Raw genomic sequence first — 20,493 nt, 5'->3', positions numbered from 1 at the left:
CAGCCGACGTCGGGCCGAGGTCGTTTGCCGAGGTTGACGAGATCGTTTGTCGTTGGACCGACGGGGCCGACGTCGGCATGTTTACTGGGACAACGCGCCAAACATATCCCGCGCCCCGCTGGGCTATTCAGCCATACGCGCCCTGCTGGGGGGGGGGGGCAGATTCTGCCCCCCCTGTCTAACTTCCGAACCGATGGTCGTAGAAAGACGGGGAAAACGGCAATCGAAAGCTCTCAACAAGGCGGATCTTAAGAGCCCAAATTTTTTTGCTTAAGTAGGTCAGAGGTCAGGTCAAGGTCAGGTCAAGGGTACAAGATGCAAGTTTCTGCAGTATCGGCCTTGCACCGTAGTTGCCGAAGAATGGACTGAGACTGATTGCCCAAAACGTGTTCTTAGACTACCAAGACAATATTCGTTGCATACAATGTCATTCAAAGGTCAGGGTCACGGTCAGGTCAGGTCATGTCAGGTCACCAAAAACAAAATATAGAAAAGGGCATGTGCGACACATGTTTTATGGGTCATTTTACTCATAGAATTCAATAGGCACACTCAATAAGTGATATGAACCACCTCTGGATGAATTTCAGGTCGAGGTCAGGTCAAGGTCAGGTCAACTGAGGTCAAATTTTGAAGTTGGTTGTTAAGGCCTAAAAAGGTGTCTATCTGATGCAGTTTTTGACGGCGAATCGAATGGTGCTATTTTTGTTTCCGTACGAGGTCTAGAACTTCCAAAAAATCTTTTTCAAAATTTTTGTGTGTCGTGACGTCAGAAAATTTTGAATAACTTCCACATTTTTGAGCCGATTCTTCTAAAAATTGGTATGTAGGTGCACATAGACCACCTCTTTGACATATATTCCGGTTTTTTCGATACACTCAAAATTTTGGATTTTATAAATATTTTCCCAAAAAAGTCAGTTTTTTTGAAAAAAAAATTGGGCCAAAATCCAAAATTTTCAAAAAACCGAGATAGCCATTTGATAGACAAAGTAGAATCACGTATAACCTTTTTTGTTGCGTCTTGCAGGGGCGTAGGCAGGGGGGGGCCACTGGGCCATGGCCCCCCCCCCCTTGGGCGCCGAAGGCGCCCTTTGCGATTGGAGGGCGCCGAAGGCGCCCTCCAATCGCAAATGCAATTGTGATATAATCGAATCGAAAAACAATCGCGACTGGAGGGCGCCCTCCAATCGCGAATGTGTTTACAGGGAAAATACGGATGGAGGGCGCCCTCGGAGGACGCCCATTCCAAATACGCCCTCCAAATACGGTTGGATGGCTCCCTCGGGCGCCCTCCAACCACATTTGTAGGCTGTAGCTCTCTAAGCGTAACGGTGGTCGCCTATGTAAGCCGCTGTCCTGTAAATAAGCGCCCTCTCACCCGAAGGCGCCCTCCTGTAGGCAGACTTGTAAGCGATTCAACTCTGATTGAATCGATTCTCATGAATCGCTTGAAAATGCCGACTCACTGTGATTGAGTCGGTTGAATCACCTCTTGTCACCATATGAATCCTGATTGAATCGGTCACACATGGCAACTGCAAGTGATTGAATCGGCAACTCATCGATTCAAGTTGATTGAATTAACAAAATGATTCAATCACCATGTGCTGGAAATTGGAGTTATGACCATATTTAGTACTATATTATGTGGAAATATATGTGGCATTTGCGTCATAGTCACACACAATGCACTGCAAAATTTTTAGGTATTTTGTCAGTATCATAAATGCGCACAGCTATCAGTATTGAAAAAACAAAAATTTTGTTTTAAGTTTTTAATCAAACTGTAAACACAAAATTATGCATAAATGTCAATGCATGAAGATGAAAAAATGAATGTAAAGTTTCTTTCCAGTGTCCTAAAATCAGTATAGTAATCAAGTTAACAGTACAGTTAGCAGTACCTAAGCTGGCGCACATTGCTCAACACCTCACGCTCATTATAGAGTTCAGTGCTCAACACACATGTTTTAGATACCATGTTTATCTTTATATTTTCAATACCCTGTTTCATCAGGACATTTGTGAGCAAGCATAGATTTAGTACTTTTCTATGTTTTTTGGTATTTCCCTAGTGTATTTGGTTGGTATCTGTTTGGTATCAGTTTCCAAAAATGTCTTAAATTGATATCACATATGTATATATTTTATATAACATCTTGATTGAATCGCGTTGAGTTAAATCATGAGTTGAGTCATTCCCTGAATCATTGATAATGGGATGAGTCGTGATTGAGTTGAATCACAAGGTCCATGAGTCGTGATTGAATCGCTTGGAAAATCAGACTGCTTGATTGAGTTATGATTGAATCGGTCATTTCATCAAGTGAGTCGTGATTGAATTGATTGAATTTTTTGAATCGTTTACAAGTCTGCCTGTAGGTCGCCACCCTGCTACACATTGCCGCCCTTCTGCTGATCGGCGTCCTCATAATTATTGGCGCTCTCCTACCTATTGAGCCCTCATGTGAAATTTTGAAGGCCGCCTTTCTCCCTTTTGGCACCCTCTTGTTCAGTGCCGCCCTCCTACCTATTGGTTCCCTAGTCCTTCCTGTTGAATGTTAATCGGGGCCCTTCTCCTATTGGCGCCCTCGTGTAGATCGCCGCCCTCCTAACCACTGGCACCCTCCTGTTGATCACCGCCCTCCTATCCACTGGCACCTTCCTGTTGACCAGCGCCCTCCGCACAGACGCCCTCCTGTTCGTGTCATCCTCTTGAGCAAAGGCGCCCTCCTCACCATTGCCACCCCCATTTTAATCGTCACCCTTCCGCTCATTGGCGACTTCCAGTTGATGACCGCCCTCCCACCTATTGGCGACCTCTTGTTGATCGCCACCCTCCTATTGGTGCTCTCCTGTTCCTCGCCACCCTCTTACCTGGTGGCGCCCTCCTGTTGATTGTTGATCGGCGCCCTCCTACCTATTGGTGCCCTCCTGTTGATCGCTGCCCTTCTATCCATTGGCGCCCTCCTGCTGCTCGCCAACTTCCTACCTATCGGTGCCCTACTGTCGAAACTCGGGATGTTGATCGGGGCTCTTCTACCTATTAGTGCCCTCCTGTGGATCGCAGCCCTTCTACCTATTGGCAACATCCGTTGATCGCTGCCCTCCTATCATTTATTTACTCCTTTGGCATGTTTTTCAACTTAGTCGTTCTATTGCACATAGTTGATGTCTTGCCTGTGAAAACTGCCACAAATGAATGTGCATTCAGCACAATGAATGAAGTATCTATACCTACCAAAACTATCTACGCTCTACGATGCATAAAACACGTCTTTGGTCTTAACGGATTGATCCTACTTTACGTGCATCATGGCATCTATATGGATTACGATTAAGTATTGTCAACAGGTTCGGACGCAACAGCAGGCATCTGAAGTTTCGGTGATTGAAACTGGTTATGTGGGTACACTGTATGCATCTGTGAGAAGGCTATGAAGGCTGCTCTGAGGTAATTTGGATGATGTTTACGCATCTCGCGCTCCGGTATCAATCCGATACGGTGATCTGGTGCGTAGATACGAGTATGCCACCGCCAATAAACTTTTATACATCGACAACCATGAGCCAAGCTGTCTGTACAGTTTGTGTGGCAGCGGCCCGACCAAACCTTAGGTATTTTTTACACCTTCAAATTTGGTAAAAGAGCGAGAGGAGCTTTGAACAGTGATCGTATAAAAGGCGTGCCTAAAAAGCGGAGGAAAAGGTTGTTTTCAAAAATTTCGCGCGCCTTCGGCGCAGCATTTCAAGAACACTTGACCTTTTGTGACCTGGAGTATAAAGAATACACACGATGCAAAATCAATGCAGCACGACCTATACGAGGTTACGCAAAAAAAAAAAAAACTGGTGGCATGGTAAAAAACGCCTCCCAACCCCCCAACCCCCACTGAGCGATTTTTTATCTCGCGACCGTATGGCGCCCTCCTTGGGTGAGGTGGCGCCCTCCAAACCCTTGGCCCCCCCCCCCCCCTTCGCGATTTTCTAAATACGCCGCTGGCGTCTTGATTCCTTTAAAAATGACGATGTTAGCGGCGTTTGAAGTTTTGCCATTTTTGAGGCGAAAATGGCGAACATGACGTCACTACAACGTCATCTTCTCAAAAATTTTCCGACGGATTTCGCTAAAATTTTCAGGGAACGTGTCAAATTGATGTATGATAAGGTACTGAAAGTTTGACGTCGCTGGCGTAACGCGTTTAGAAGTTATTGGCGAAAAACGGGAGGGGGGCAGAATCTGCCCCCCCCCCCCCAGCGGGGCGCGGGATATCAATCGGCGGCGGGATTCGAACCCCCAGTCACCGACGTCGGCATGTTTACTGGGACAACGCGCCAAAAGCATCAGCCGGCGACGGGATTCGAGCCTCGTGTCATTTGAACGCGAGGCTAGTGCGCTAACCACTACACCACGCAGCCAGATGGCGAGTTCGGTTTGTTTTGCTGGGTTATGCCCTTTCGGTCTGACAAGACCATTTCAGAGCCGGAAGGATGATAGGATGGAAACATTGGTCTTGGCGAGCACCCTGGGTCCAATTCATATACCTAGAATCCCATTGCTGTTACGTGACACTTATTGGAAAGGGCGACCCCACAAATGGATTCATATAGCCACCCTTACACACCTGCACCAACGTTTACAAAAGTGTCCCTTTGATATGTCGGGCACTTTGGCAAAGTGACACTTGCCGACTGGCCTTTCTATATGAACTGGGACCGGCCCTGGTGAGTTGTCGGGGCTGAGCCTGACCAAAGGATAGGCCGAGCAGCCCCCAAGCACTCACCGCACCCGGCTACGGGCGAGCTCGGCTTACGGGCAATCCCAAATGGGATAAAGTTTCCCGTCCAGTCCGGATCAGAGGGTTGCGCCGTGGAGGAAGATTTGACTTTCCTGAGGATATTTTGGATACAGAAGCTCTTTATGAAACATGAAACATGCATTTTATATCATTTTAACGGTCAAAACAGCGGCCGATGTCGGTTCGACGTCGGCTGGACCTCAGCAATTGATCTCGGTCCGACGTCGGCTGGACGTCGGTACATGCGGGCATACCCGACATCCAGCCGACGTCGTGCCGAGGTCGGACCGACGTCGGGCCGACGTCGGCATGCCGATGCCGAGATGCCGACGTCACCCCGATGTTTGCCGACGTCGGCCCGACGTCGCCATGTTTACTGGGAATATAAAGGCACGGGTCGGGTGGGCTACGATTTCTATATTTTTTTATTTTATTTCCAGTTTAAAGGAAATAGTTCACTTTCACGAAATTATTTTTTTTGCAACAGATTTATGATTTTTTATGTTCAAAATAATCAGCAAAGAAAATAAAACCTTTTTATAACAAAAGATTATTTTCTATATTTTGATATAGGAAGAACTTTTCAGTTTCTGTAAGGCACTAGCGATCCAGTATGAAAAGAGCATGGGTCCCGAAAATTCTTCAGAAACAGAGAAATTATCGCAGCCACCGGCATTTGGGCGATCTGCTCGATCTGATAATGTTCCCCTGAATGTCCTAATTGATCAGTACGAGAATTTCTCTAGAGTTCTTGTAGATAATTTCTCTACTTTCTGAAGAATTTTCGGGACCCATGCTCTTTTCATACTGGATGGAAATATATGCAAGGCACACATCCTCAACGCAAGACACCTTTGAAATAGAATATCTTTGCCTAGGGTGATCGTTGGGCTGTAAAAGCTCCTGATTTATGCTCGTCTCAGCCCAAGCTACGGAACTGCTATTCCAGTTCAAAACCCATGTTAAAAAGTGAACTATTTCCTTTAAAAAACATCGTTTCAGGGCTGTGACAAAAATAAGTGGCCTAAATCCAACGAGAAAACAGGATTTGGGGGTACCATAGGTTTGGCTCCTGGCATGAGTTGGCCTCCAAAAACGCAGGTCTGGATCCGCCAGTGAGCCAAATAGGGGGCCCCTGGCCTGCACTTACCGGTTTGAGCATTCACAACATCGAGAAATGCCTCAAATCGAAAATATCTAAGCTCAAAGTTACAGCACTTTGGGTTTAGAGGGGCTAATGCATTTGAATGCCCCCTCTGCATGTGTGACGTCAGCGCAGATCTAAAGGCTGAAACCGACTCTTTCCGCGTTCAGGAAATCGCATGCGAGAGCCTATTCAAATACATTCATAATTCTTCTCGTTCCAATCGCTTGCGGGAGGTGCGTGCGATTGATGCGAGCGTGCTTCCATGTATTTGAATAGGCTCTCGCATGCGATTTCCTGACTGCGGAAAGAGTCTGTTTCAGGCATAACGCTTACGCGGTGGTCATTATCCGAAGGTTGGGACTTTTCAATAAAGAACAATCACTATTCTTTAGAATTGTGATTTTCTATTGAAAATCCCAACCTGAGCTACCTCTCTAGGGGGGTGTTTAGCGTTTCTGCCGCGATTTGGGACATTTTGATCGCCGCCGAAACGGCACGGTAGAATTTCTTGCCATTTTCAGCGTTTGGTCCCGTATCGGGGAGCTACCGGCTGGCATCGGTCGCTTGAAATATAATTAACCCGTTTTGGGGTAATCGGCACGTGCATTTTCCCATAGGGTTAACATGAGGGAAAATTGGAAATTCGATTTGCGAAAAATTTCGTCAATTATATTTGCTGATATTTTTAGGGTCGGATCTCGGGCTGGCACCCCAACTGACGGTGGTAATTATTTAAAATATAATTGACAAAATTTCGGGTAATCGTCACAAACAGTTACTCCATGTTGAGCCTATGGCGAATTCGAAAAATTATTTTCAAATCGATTTTGTAAAAAATTTCCACGTTAGATTTTGAAAATGTTCCAATATGTTGTGCCCCGGGGTGTCGACTACCACACGGTATGGGTCAGATATGGGGCGATTGAAAAGCACGTGCCACGTGCAAACGTGTTTGATGGGGTAACCTCCGGGAAAATCCGACATTGGCCTCCTCGGGGTTCTATGGCGCGGAAACGACTTCATCTAGCGACACCAAATCAGTGTAGCCGGTGAGCAGATGAGTCCAGCTTGTCGCACTAGTGGTCACGTGGCGCACGTGCTATTGCACGTGCCGTGGCACGTGGTCAATTTTGGTGCTTAAATATATTAGCATTGTGAAATGCAAGGAATGGGGGAAATAGCCGTCAGGCCGTCAGTTTTTATGATAGGGTCGATCTGAAAACGGGTATAGGCACAGAATGAAGGGGGCTAAAAAACTGCTATCTCGGATTTTTTGTAAAATGAAAAATTCAAAATTCTGGGGAAATTATATATTTGAAAGGTGAAATTTCCCTAAATTTTCCCGTTTTTCGAGATTAGCCGTCCACTGTTCAGGGACGGTGACACCGGCCGGGGTCATCTTTTACTTGCTGATGGCCACGTCGATGGGTCATCACGTGGCGTGAACGGTGAAGCTATCAGAGGTCCGGCACGTGCCACGTGGCCACGTGTTTGAGTCGCGTACCTCCCAGATTATCGTGTGTTTGCCGATTTGTGGCCTTATAGCACCAAAACAGCACAAGCCAGGAACACTAAAATGGTGCAATCAGTGAGGGGACAAGTCCTGCTTGCACCACAGGTAGTCACGTGGCACACGTGCAAATCTGGGCACCTCCGTTGCGGAGATATTTTATAGTGAAATATTCAAATGTACATAACTTTTTCAGATTAAGTCCGATTGGGCTAGAATTTGGTGGGTGGATGAATTGTTAAGCGACATGAACGAATGCGCCATGTTTGTTGCAGTGCGCCACGTTTGTCTCAAAGCGCCATTTTTGCCGCAAAGCGCAGAATGTGCGTAACTTTGTCGAACATTGGACGATTAGGATGCGCTGTAATTAAGGGATGGCTGCTTAAACGGCAGATATGAATGCACCACATTTGCCGCAGGGCGCCATATTTGTCTAAATGCGTCAGTGTTTGTGTTTTGCCTACGGCGGGTGTTTTTTTCGGCGGTGTTTGCGTTTTTTCGGTGTTTGCGTTTGACGGCGGGCGGCCGTTTTTGCGTTTTGGGCGGTGTTTGCGTTTGGCGGCGGGCGGCCGTTTTTTGCGGCGTTTTGCGGTTGGCGGTGGTTGTGCGTGCGTTGCGGGCATTTTTTTGCGGCGGTGTTTGCGTTTTTTGCGGTTTTTGTGCTTGGCGGCGGGCGGGCGGGCGATGCGGGTATTTTTGCTGTTAGCCTTTGGCGGCGGGCGGCCGTTTTAGCGGCGGTTTGCGGCGGGCGGCCGTTTTTTGCGGCGTTTTGCGGTTTGCGGCGGGTGGCCGTTTTTTGCCGCGTTTTGTGGTTTGCGGCGGGCGGCCGTTTTTTACGGCGTTTTGCGGTTGCCGGCGGCCGGCCGTTTTTTGCGGTTAGCGGCGGGCGGCGGGCGATCGTTTTTGCGGCGTTTAGCGTTTTGCGGCGGGCGGCCGTTTTTGCGGCGTTTTGCGGTTCGCGGCGTGCGGCCGTTTTTCTGCGGCGTTTCGCGGTTGGTGGCGGGCGATGCGGGCGTTTTATTCGGCGGCGGTGTTTGCGTTTTTTTGCGGTGTTTGCGTTTTGCGGCGGACGCGCGTTTTTTTGCGGCATTTTGTGCGTTTTTTCTGCGGTTTTCGGCGGGCGGGCGATTGTTTTTTTGCGAAGTTTGCGTTGGCGTTTTAGGCGTGCGTTTTGCGCGTTTTGCGGTGTTTGCGTTTGGCGGCGGGCGGGCGGTTTTTCACAATTAAAGTCCCAACCTTCGGATCCGCAGTGCTGTTCGACAAGCGCTGCCCGGGCCTATCCGAAGGTTGGGACTTTTCAATTAAGACAAATCACTATTCTTTAGAATTGTGATTTTCTATTGAAAATCCCAACCTGAGCTACCTCTCTAGGGGGGTGTTTAGCGTTTCTGCCGCGATTTTGGTCATTTTGACTCCCGCAAAAACGGATAGTTAGATTTTCTTGCCATTTTCAGCGTTTGGTCCCGTGTGGGGGAGCTACCTGCTGGCAAAGTTACAAAAAATATAATTGACACGTTTTGGGGTAAGCGGCACGTGCATTTTCCCATAGGGCTAACATGGGGAAAAATTAAAAATGCGATTTGCGCAAAATCTGTTCAGTAATATTTGTCCACATTTTTAGGGTCGGCTCTCGGGCTGGCACCCCACCCGTCGGTGGTAACCGCTTAAAATATAATTAGAGAACTTTCGGGTAATTGGCACAGACAGTTACCCCATGTTGAGCCTATGGCGAATTCGAAAAATTATTTTCAAATCGATTTTGCAAAAAATTTCCACGTTAGATTTTGAAAATATCCCAATATGTTGTGCCCCGGGGTGTCGGCTACCACATGGTATGGGTCAGATATGGGGCGATTGAAAAGCACGTGCCACGTGCAAACGTGTTTGATGGGGTAACCTCCGGGAAAATCCGACATTGGCCAACTGGGGGGTCCTATGGCGTGGAAACCACTCCACCTAGCGACACCAAATAAGTGCAGCCGGTGAGCAGATGAGTCCAGCTTGTCCCACTAGTGGTCACGTGGCGCACGTGCTATTGCACGTGCCGTGGCACGAGGTCAGTTTTTGTGCTTAAATACACCAACGTTGTTAAATGCAAGGAATGGGGGAAATGGCCGTCAGGCCGTCAGTTTTTATCATAGGGTCGATCTGAAAACGGGTATAGACACAAAATGAAAAGGCCTAAAAAACTGCTATCTCGGATTTTTTGCAAAATGGAAAATTTAAAATTCTGGGGAAATTTTATATTCGAAAGGTAAAATTTCCCTAAATTTTCCCGTTTTTCAAGTTTAGCCGTCCACTGTTCAGAGACGGTGACACCGGCCGGGGTCATCTTTTACATGCCGATGGCCACTTGTATTGGTCATGACGTGGCGTGAGCCGTTAAGCTGTCAGAGGTCCGTTACGTGCCACGTGGCCACGTGTTTGAGCCAAGTACCTCCCACATATTGGTGTTTTGGCCAACTGGTGGCCGTATAGCGTGGAAACAGAACCAGCTAAGAACACTAAATTGGGTCAGTCGGTGAGGGGACAAGTCCTGTTTACGCCACCGGTGGTCACGTGGCACACGTGCAAATCTGGGCACCTCCGTTGCGGAGATATTTTATAGTGAAATATTCAAATAAACATAACTTTGTCAGTTTATGTCCGATTGGGCTAGAATTTGATGGGTGGACGAATTGTTAAGCGACAGGAACGAATGCGCCAAGTTTGTTGCAGTGCGCCACGTTTGTCTCAAAGCGCCATTTTTGCCGCAAAGCGCAGAATGTGCGTAACTTTGTCGAACATTGGACGATTAGGATGCGCCGATGGAGGGTTGGTTGCTTAAACAGCAGATATGAATGCACCACACTTGCCGCAAGGCGCCATATTTGTCTTAATGCGTCAGTGTTTGCGTTTTGCGGACGGCGTGCGTTTTTTTTTGCGGCGGTGTTTGCGTTTTTTGTGTTTGCGTTTGGCGGCGGGCGGCCGTTTTTGCGTTTTTTGTGGTGTTTGCGTTTCGCGGCGGGCGGCCGTTTTTTGCGGCGGTTTGCGGTTGGCGGCGGGCGGGCGTGCGGTGCGGGCGTTTTTTTCGGCGATATTTGCGTTTTTTGCGGTTTTTGTGTTTGGCGGCGGGCGGGCGGGCGATGCGGGTGTTTTGCGGTGTTTGCGTTTGGCGGCGGGCGGCCGTTTTAGCGGCGGTTTGCGGTGGGCGGCCGTTTTTTTGCGGCGTTTTGCGGTTTGCGGCGAGCGGTCGTTTTTTGCGGCGTTTTGCGGTTTGCGGCGGGCGGCCGTTTTTTGCAGCGTTTTTTGTGGTTTGCGGCGGGCGGCCGTTTTTTACGGCGCTTTGCGGTTGCCGGCGGCCGGGCGTTATTTGCGTTGTTGCGGTTTGCGGCGGGCGGCCGTTTTTTGCGGCGTTTCGCCGTTGGCGGCGGGCGATGCGGGCGTTTTTTGTGGCGGCGGTGTTTGCGTTTTTTGCGGTGTTTGCGTTTTGCGGCGGACGGACGTTTTTTTTGCGGCGTTTTTTGCGTTTTTTCTGCGGTTTTCGGCGGGCGGTTGATTGTTTTTTTGCGAAGTTAGCGTTTGCGTTTTGGGCGTGCGTTTGGCGGTGTTTGCGTTTGGCGGCGGGCGGGCGGTTTTTCACAATTAAAGTCCCAACCTTCGGATCCGCAGAGCTGTTCGACAAGCGCTGCCCGGGCCTATCCGAAGGTTGGGACTTTTCAATTAAGAACAATCACTATTCTTTAGAATTGTGATTTTCTATTGAAAATCCCAACCTGAGCTACCTCTCTAGGGGGGTGTTTAGCGTTTCTGCCGCGATTTGGGACATTTTGATCGCCGCCGAAACGGCACGGTAGAATTTCTTGCCATTTTCAGCGTTTGGTCCCGTATCGGGGAGCTACCGGCTGGCATCGGTCGCTTGAAATATAATTAACCCGTTTTGGGGTAATCGGCACGTGCATTTTCCCATAGGGTTAACATGGGGGAAAATTGGAAATTCGATTTGCGAAAAATTTCGTCAATTATATTTGCTGATATTTTTAGGGTCGGATCTCGGGCTGGCACCCCAACTGACGGTGGTAATTATTTAAAATATAATTGACAAAATTTCGGGTAATCGTCACAAACAGTTACCCCATGTTGAGCCTATGGCGAATTCGAAAAATTATTTTCAAATCGATTTTGCCAAAAATTTCCACGTTAGATTTTGAAAAAGTTCCAATATGTTGTGCACCGGGGTGTCGGCTACCACGTGGTATGGGTCAGATATGGGGCGATTGAAAAGCACGTGCCACGTGCAAACGTGTTTGATGGGGTAACCTCCGGGAAAATCCGACATTGGCCCACTGGGGGTCCTATGGCGTGGAAACCACTCCACCTAGCGACACCAAATCAACGCAGCCGGTGAGCAGATGAGTCCAGCTTGTCACACTAGTGGTCACGTGGCGCACGTGCTATTGCACGTGCCGTGGCACGGGGTCAATTTTGGTGCTTAAATATACTAGCATTGTGAAATGCAAGGAGTGGGGGAAATAGCCGTCAGGCCGTCAGTTTTTACGATAGAGTCGATCTGAAAACGAGTATAGACACAAAATGAACGGTGCTAGAAAACTGCTATCTCGGATTTTTTGTAAAATGAAAAATTCAAAAATCTGGGGAAATTATATATTCGAAAGGCAAAATTTCCCTCAATTTTCCCGTTTTTCAAGTTAAGCCGTCCACTGTTCAGAGACGGTGACACCGGCCGGGATCATCTATTATATGCTGATGGCCAGGTCGATGGGTTATCACGTGGCGTGAACGGTGAAGCTATCAAAGGTCCGGCACGTGCCACGTGGCCACGTGTTTGAGTCGCGTACCTCCCAGATTATCGTGTGTTTGCCGATTTGTGGCCTTATAGCACGAAAACAGCACAAGCCAGGAACACTGAAATGGTGCAATCAGTGAGGGGACATGACCTGCTTGCACCACCGGTGGTCACGTGGCACACGTGCAAATCTGGGCACCTCCGTTGCGGAGATATTTTATAGTGAAATATTCAAATGTACATAACTTTTTCAGTTTAAGTCCGATTGGGCTAGAATTTGGTGGGTGGATGAATTGTTAAGCGACATGAACGAATGCGCCATGTTTGTTGCAGTGCGCCACGTTTGTCTCAAAGCGGCATTTTTGCCGCAAAGCGCAGAATGTGCGTAACTTTGTCGGACATTGGACGATTAGGATGCGCTGTAATTATGGGATGGCTGCTTAAACGGCAGATATGATTGCACCACATTTGCCGCAGGGCGCCATATTTGTCTTAATGCGTCAGTATTAGCGTTTTTCTTACGGCGGGCGTTTTTTGCGGCGGTGTTTGCGTTTTTATCGGGGTTTGCGTTTGACGGCGGGCGGCCGTTTATGCGTTTTTGGCGGTGTTTTCGTTTGGCGGCGGGCGGCTGTTTTTTTGCGGCGTTTTGCGGTTGGCGGCGGGCGTGCGTGCGTTGCGGGTGTTTTTTTTTGCGGCGGTGTTTGCGTTTTTTGCGGTTTTTGTGTTTTGCGGCGGGCGGGCGGGCGATGCGGGTGTTTTTGCTGTTTGCGTTTGGCGGCGGGCGGCCGTTTTAGCGGCGGTTTGCGGCGGGCGGCCGTTTTTTGCAGCGTTTTGCGGTTTGCGGCGGGCGGCCGTTTTTGCGGCGTTTTGCGGTTTGCGGCGGGTGGCCGTTTTTTTACGGCGTTTTGCGGTTGCCGGCGGCCGGCCGTTATTTGCGGTTAGCGGCGGGCGGTTGTTTTTTGCGGCGTTTAGCGGTTTGCGGCGGGCGGCCGTTTTTGCGGCGTTTTGCGGTTCGCGGCGTGCGGCCGTTTTTTGCGGCGTTTCGCGGTTGGCGGTGGGCGATGCGGGCGTTTTTTGCGGCGGCGGTGTTTTCGTTTGTTGCGGATTTTGTGTTTTGCGGTGGACGCGCGTTTTTTGCGGCATTTTGTGCGTTTTTTCTGCGGTTTTCGGCGGGCGGGCGATTGTTTTTTTGCGAAGTTTGCGTTGGCGTTTTAGGCGTTTGTTTTGCGCGTTTTGCGGTGTTTGCGTTTGGCGGCGGGCGGGCGGGCGGTTTTTCACAATTAAAGTCCCAACCTTCGGATCCGCAGTGCTGTTCGACAAGCGCTGCCCGGGCCTATCCGAAGGTTGGGACTTTTCAATTAAGAACAATCACTATTCTTTAGAATTGTGATTTTCTATTGAAAATCCCAACCTGAGCTACCTCTCTAGGGGGACATTTGCGTTTCTGTCGGAAATTGGGTCATTTTGATCGCCGCCGAAACGGCACGGTAGAATTTCTTGCCATTTTCAGCGTTTGGTCCCGTATCGGGGAGCTACCTTCTGGCAAAGTTGCAAAAAATATAATTGACACGTTTTGGGGTAATCGGCACGTGCATTTTCCCATAGGGTTAACATGGGGAAAAATTTAAAATGCGATTTGCGGAAAAACTCCACGTTAGAAATGGATTATATTTTTAGGGTCGAATCTCGGGCCGGGACCCCACCTCATGGTGGTAAGCATTTAAAATATAAATGACAAAATTTCGGGTAATCGGGACGGACAGTTACCCCATGTTGAGCCTATGGCGAATTCGAAAAATTATTTTCAATTCGATTTTGCAAAAAATTTCCACGTTAGATTTTGAAAATGTTCCAATATGTTGTGCCCCAGGGTGTCGGCTACCACGTGGTATGGGTCAGATATGGGGCGATTGAAAAGCACGTGCCACGTGCAAACGTGTTTGATGGGGTAACCTCCGGGAAAATCCGACATTGGCCAACTGGGGGTCCTATGGCTCCGAAACCACTCCACCTAGCGACACCAAATCAGTGCAGCCGGTGAGCAGATGAGTCCAGCTTGTCGCACCAGTGGTCACGTGGCGCACGTGCTATTGCACGTGCCGTGGCACGGGATCAATTTTGGTGCTTAAATACACCAACAATGTGAAATGCAAGGATTGGGGGAAATGGCCGTCAGGCCGTCAGTTTTTATGATAGGGTCGATCTGAAAACGGGTATGGACACATAATGAAGGGGACTAGGAAACTGCTATCTCGGATTTTTTGTAAAGTGAAAGATTTAAACTTCTGGGGAAATTATATATTCGAAAGGTGAAATTTCCCTAAATTTTCCCGTTTTTCGAGTTTAGCCGTCCACTGTTCAGAGACGGTGACACCGGCCGGGGTCATCTTTTATATGCTGATGGCCACGTCGATGGGTCATTACGTGGCGTGAACGGTGAAGCTGTCACAGGTCCGGCACGTGCCACGTGGCCACGTGTTTGAGTCGAGTACCTCCCAGATTATCGTGTGTTTGCCGACTTGTGGCCTTATAGCACGAAAACAGCACCAGTCAGGAAGCCTAAAATAGTTCAACCGGCGAGGGGACAAGTCCTGCTTACACCACCAGTGGTCACGTGGCACACGTGCGAAGATGGGCACCTTCGTGGCGGAGATATTTCATAGCGAAATATGCATAACTTTGTCAAATATGGTCCAATTGGACTAGATTTTGGTGGATGGATGCATTATTAAGCAACAAGGACAACTGCACCGCATTTGCTGCAATGCGCCACATTTGTCACAATGCGCCATTTTCGCCGCAAGTCGATAAGTGTCCATAACTTTGTCGAACATGGTCCGATTAGGATGCGATTTGGCGTTATGATGCATGCTCTAACGACAATAACAATGCACCGCGTTGCGGGGGTCCGACCAATGCGGATCGGCTCTCCGCAAGCAGGTGGGGGAGGCCAGCATCGCCGCCAGTCCAGCTCTACTGCAGCAGACCACGCCCGCCGGCAACATCGTCTCCAGCTTGCGGCCATCTCAGTGCAGCTGGAGTAGCGCTTCACCTCATCTGTTCTTGGTGCCAGACTTGGCCGATCCGTCGGTACACATGGGGGTAAACAAAGGAACTAAAAAGGGAACTGACGTGCCCGTCTCGTTTTTTTTTTTTAGGGACCCTCCTACCAGACACGTGCATGGATCCGAGTGATGGATCTGTGATCACTGATCTTTGTGGACCTCGAAGGAAACTGCAGGTTAGGATCTATGCTCCCACCGGATTCAGCGTGAAAAATTTAATCTGAATCTACGATCTCATAGGATCTGACGATAATACAAGAATATTGATCTATGATCTGAGTGGATCCCACCATGCACAGCATTTGAAACCAGGGGTTCCAAGTGTTTCTACTTTCTATACACGCCCCACTGGGGTCTGTGTATAGCGCCCCACTGGGGGGGGGGGTATTCATAGCCCCCCTCCTAACTACGAAACTACTGGGCTGATCGTCAAAATTCAAACGGCATCTGATAGCCCCGGAAAAACTGGTGAGCGAAACCTAATTTCATTGACCGATGTCTTATTCATTTAGGCCAGGTCGGGTCAGGTCAGGTCAACCAGTAGGGGTCCTGCCGGATATTCGTAGTACGTGGCAACCACCTCTGACAGCTTCGTAACATTTACGAAGGCACCAAAACTACTTCGTAAAGGTTCATATGGTTGCTAAATTCGAATTTAGCTCGAAAAACTGGTCTAGAAACATGTAAAGCTCGAAATAGTGAACCAAGGTCACCAAAGGTCAATGACCTGACCTGACCTTCAGGTGATCTTGAAACCCACCCTAACGTATGGGCCATGGGGGCAACATCATATCACATGTTTGAGCCAGCTGGAAACCACGAAAAGACTGCAAACGTGCTGTTAAGTGCTAATGCTAGCCGACATACAGGGTGTCCCGAAATTGATTGCGCCTTCATCCCATCTCATTCATAGTAAAACGAAAAATGGTGCGTCCTTGGTAGTTATTTACCGATGCATCCTCCCCTTAGTCGAATGCATTCCCTCATGCGCTCAGGCATCCCGCACATCAGATTGTCCAGCGTCTCGGCGCTGATCTGACGCCAAGCGTTCTGCAGATTGCTGACCAGCGCCTTCTTGGAGGTGGGCGGCTCTCTCTTGTCCAGCTCGCCCTGCACGATAGCCCAGAAATTTTCATTGGTAGACCAGTCAGGGCTGTTGCCGGGCCATACGCCATTTGACTCTCCCAGAACCCTTGGAGGTTGTCGCGACACCACTGCTGAGTCGTGGCCGCGTTGTGCGCTGGCGCGCTGTCTTGCTGAAAAATCACTTCTGACATCTAAGGCAAGAGTTTTACCGTGGTATCAGCGCCGAGACGCTGGACAATCTGTTGTGCGGGATGCCCGAGCGCATGAGGGAGAGCATTTGAACAGTGGCGCGGAAACTTCTTCCAGACTGGGGGGGGGGCTGAACCATAATAGAGATCAACCTAGGGTACCCCCAAATCTAGTTTTTTTCACCGGTGCCACTTACCTATTTTTCAGACTTTGGCCTTTTCAACAACAAAATAAAAAAAACGAAAAAATGCAAAAAGTGAAGTATTCCGTCTCAGCTGAGTGAAGAAACTACCGTTTTGGCAGCCTGGAATAAAGGTTTTGATCTGCCAAATGAGTTGTTGAGCCAGTGAAGGAGGTGGATTTTTCACTTAGGTACATGCTTTCTTCCTTTGTGACCCACAACCCCTAATTTGGGGAGGACAAGCTGCCCAACGGTTCCTGGCCTCATGAAAAATTGTGGGGCACCGCCCCCACGGCCGCAGAGTTGTGGGGGCAAGCTTCCCCCACTGCCCCTCCCCCGGTTCCCACGCCGGTGTATGAATCTATGAAATTATGTTGGTAGATTTCCTATTTCGATTCCTCCAGCTGGGGGGGGGGGCTCAAATACATTACGAACCCCCCAGCCGAAAAGCTGGGGGGCTCAGCCCCCGCTAGCGGGGGCTAATCGGTCGAACTTATTCGGAGCATTGGCATGTCTACTCTTCTCATCTGCAATACTCGCCCGATATTGCAGAGACCTTGTTTGTGATTTCTGGTGGGGATAAAAATATGCACACTTCAAAAGTGTTTACAAAAAGCTTCAAATGAATCATTAGTGCCACATATGCGCCAAGTTGTAGCTCATATTTATATCAATGACTTAAATAATAACATAATTATTTGCAACCACAGCTTTCATTGAAAATATTTCAAGTATTTTTTATTTGCTGCCATGTTATTAATAATATGATCAAATTAAAGAAGTTATACAAACAAGTAAGGGTCTGTCGCTCCAGTTTGCAGGCCAAAATTTGAATAATTAAAAAGTACACTTGTTCCCGCAGTAAAGTAATCGTTCCCGGCGTTCCCGCCACTTCTAACGGCCTGCTTTGGCATGAGCTAAAAGGTGGGTGGTTGACATTTTATTCGGATAGATATTAAGTGGAAATTTGACATTATGAAGTGTATGTATACTACCAATATTAATGGTATTGGTTGTGGAGAATATGGATAGTGTTGTTTTTTGCTTTTCTCCCATGATGAAGCTATTTATGGCTAGAAGTTAATGATGCGGCAATTTCGACGCATATATAGCGCGCTTGAAGCTGAAAACGATCATTTTCCTGCCTACACTGAGAAACACTCAAGCCTGTCCATGGTTCTCGGAGACCATGCAGGGGTCGTTCTGGTCTTGTATGAGAGCCTCAATTGGGGAGAACTTTGTTTACAGTTGTTGGTCTCCAGTTTGGTAAAGTTCTCAGGTTTTTCCCGTAACGTTCTCGAGTGAGAATGGTGTGCTATCTTGAACGAGAACTTTGCCCGGATAAGGTACTCTTATACTGCGGGATGATCTCCCATGAGAACCTTTACCAGGTCATGAGATCATAAACGAACACAATTCCCGCTCATAATATGATCCTGTATGGTCTCCGAGAACTTTACAACTTAAGAGCGCCGGCTTTCCTGGCACGGCATTCGCGCTCACGACCCATTCCCCCCCCCTCCCCTCCCTGTAGAGCGCCAGCTTTTCATGGCACAGCATCCGCGTTCTCGATCCTTCCCATTCCCTCCATGCACAAACAAGGTAAAGAACAGGCATGTATATTTATTATGTCAGATGTCAAAAAACTCACTCTGGAACAGAACATGCGATGCAGTCATTCGATGCGAACATTTTGTTTCAAAAGCTGCCCAAACCCTTTCGCGTGCCGCCCCAGTCAGTACCGACCGGCGTGCTGAGTTTCAACTGAGTCGTTTAGCAAGAGACCATAATATCTCCCGGTGCACGACAGCTCAGTCCCTTTACTTTACTTTTAACACGGAATGCAGGTAAGTGCAAAAATGCATGTCAAGCGGCGCTCCCCATGGTCCACAGACTGTGCGAACGATGTACAATTCAAACACTGTTAAGTACAGGCACGTAAAATAGTTACATAGACACAGACATTAAAAAGTTAATACAGGTAAAATGTATGGGCTGGCATGTGAACACTACCGACGGGAGTCCATGCGAGACCGAAGTCTAGCCATAGGAGCGGCGGAGGCGACGACAGCCGGTTGGCCGCTCTAGACAGTTTGCGCAGCTGGTACATCTGGCTGGGGAGGAGCTACTCCAGCATGGCAGCCTGCTGACTGCTGAACCATGAGCGCCATCAGACGCTCCAGCTGCTCGTTGTCTCCCATCACCGGTACGAGCGATCCGACACGACGGTGTTAACTTATGTGCGTCTCTGAATCGGTGTCGCGCACAGGGTCAATCTCACTCGCGTACTGGCCACGCATATTATCGATTACACCACTATTTCACTATTTCACTGTGGCCGGACCGTCTCGGCGAACACGCCTCACCTCACCTCGCGGCACTCATCTGTGTTGACACCAGCGCCGCTCGGACGATACTGACCCTCGGCCGCTCGGCCCGGCCCGGCCGGTCAAGGTCGTTCAAGGTCACGGGCCACGGCTGTCAAGGCGCGACACGCGTGACCCAGGCCAGGACACAACAGGGACATTTTGGCGTTGTGCCCGATGAGTTGCCTCACTTCGGTGTCCAACATTGAGAGCATCGTCTCTACGGCTTCTTGCTCTGAAAGGGAGAGTAAGACAAATATTAGAGAAACGGCAGAAACGCTTAATTTCTGAGCCATATCCTCAAAGCACACGGATTGGTATTTAAGCAGATTTTGCTAACACTGGCAAACAGATGGCAATCGCAACCTATATCCCAAAAATGGGCAATGGCACACAGATTTTGCCACCTCCCAGAGTAGGTAATTACCTTTGCTGTGGTTACTTTCAAGCTGTTAAGTGCACACAAAAACATACAGAAAACAAACTCACCATGAGACGTTCGCGCTGTGCGCCAGACACCAACTCGCGAAAGGAACAACCACGCTGCCGGCAGCCTTCGCAGTGCTTTCGAGAAAGGAAGGACCGGAAGCACTGAGGCATTATAGAGATGTTCCTTAGGGATATCTATTTAAAGTGGTTTGAACTGTTAAAATCGATAAACATCGTGTCATATAGTAAGGCTCTTTTTCATTAAAAATTATTTCTTCTACTGAAAAATACATGTTTTATTTTTATCAATAATTGCTATTTTCCTAAGCGAAAATGGAATCGCAGCACTTCAAACTGCTCTACTCTTAACACAGCGCCACCTACGCCTTTAGTTTCCTTCTGTGCTGACATCTGTCGTCAAAACACGTCAGCTGCGAGAACTATAAGGAAAAAAGTGAGAAGTTTACCATCCTTTCTGACCGAATGACTCCTGGTTCGAATCTCACCGCAGACCGACTGTTTGCGTTACACGGGTAGCTAGACAACTTCCAGTACTAAACTATCTCGGTCAAGACCAAATCCACTCCTGAAACCGAAGTGGAGACCATGCACAGTTCTCGGGAAAGACCAATTCCTCAAAGCGGCAAAATGGAAACCATCGAAGGTGCTCAGGTGAGTACTATCAGTATAAGTTCTAAAATGTGTTTCTCAGTGTAGATGCTGGGTGCTGATGTAAAATGCTGAGATAAAGCATTTAGGGTAGTTTCATAGATTTGGGAAAGGGCTCTAGGCTCGTAACTTTGTAAGGAATTTGGTAACAGGGCAGACGGCACGAGCTGCCATTTGTCATATGTTGGTTGTAGGTTCTAAAAAGTAGGCTGTAGGTAGCAGTTGAGGTTTGGTTAGATTTTTTTTCTTGGTAGTGTTTCACC

The 20,493-nt window shown here is 48.4% G+C and overlaps 1 long non-coding RNA gene across 1 annotated transcript; it reads right to left on the bottom strand.

Moving 5' to 3' along the window:
* Positions 1 to 18,371: 18,371 nt before the first annotated feature.
* On the bottom strand, positions 18,372 to 19,745 carry LOC122365608. Its single transcript, XR_006253774.1, has 2 exons — positions 19,622 to 19,745; positions 18,372 to 19,367 (listed from the first exon to the last, which is right to left on the bottom strand). It is a non-coding gene; the product is annotated as an uncharacterized LOC122365608 (long non-coding RNA).
* Between the last annotated feature and the right edge of the window lie 748 nt (positions 19,746 to 20,493).

This window comes from Amphibalanus amphitrite, unplaced genomic scaffold (genome assembly GCF_019059575.1).
Source record: "Amphibalanus amphitrite isolate SeventyFive unplaced genomic scaffold, NRLGWU_Aamphi_draft 000751F_arrow, whole genome shotgun sequence".
Taxonomy (NCBI): domain Eukaryota; kingdom Metazoa; phylum Arthropoda; class Thecostraca; order Balanomorpha; family Balanidae; genus Amphibalanus; species Amphibalanus amphitrite.
This window is presented reverse-complemented; position numbering and strand designations above follow the sequence as displayed.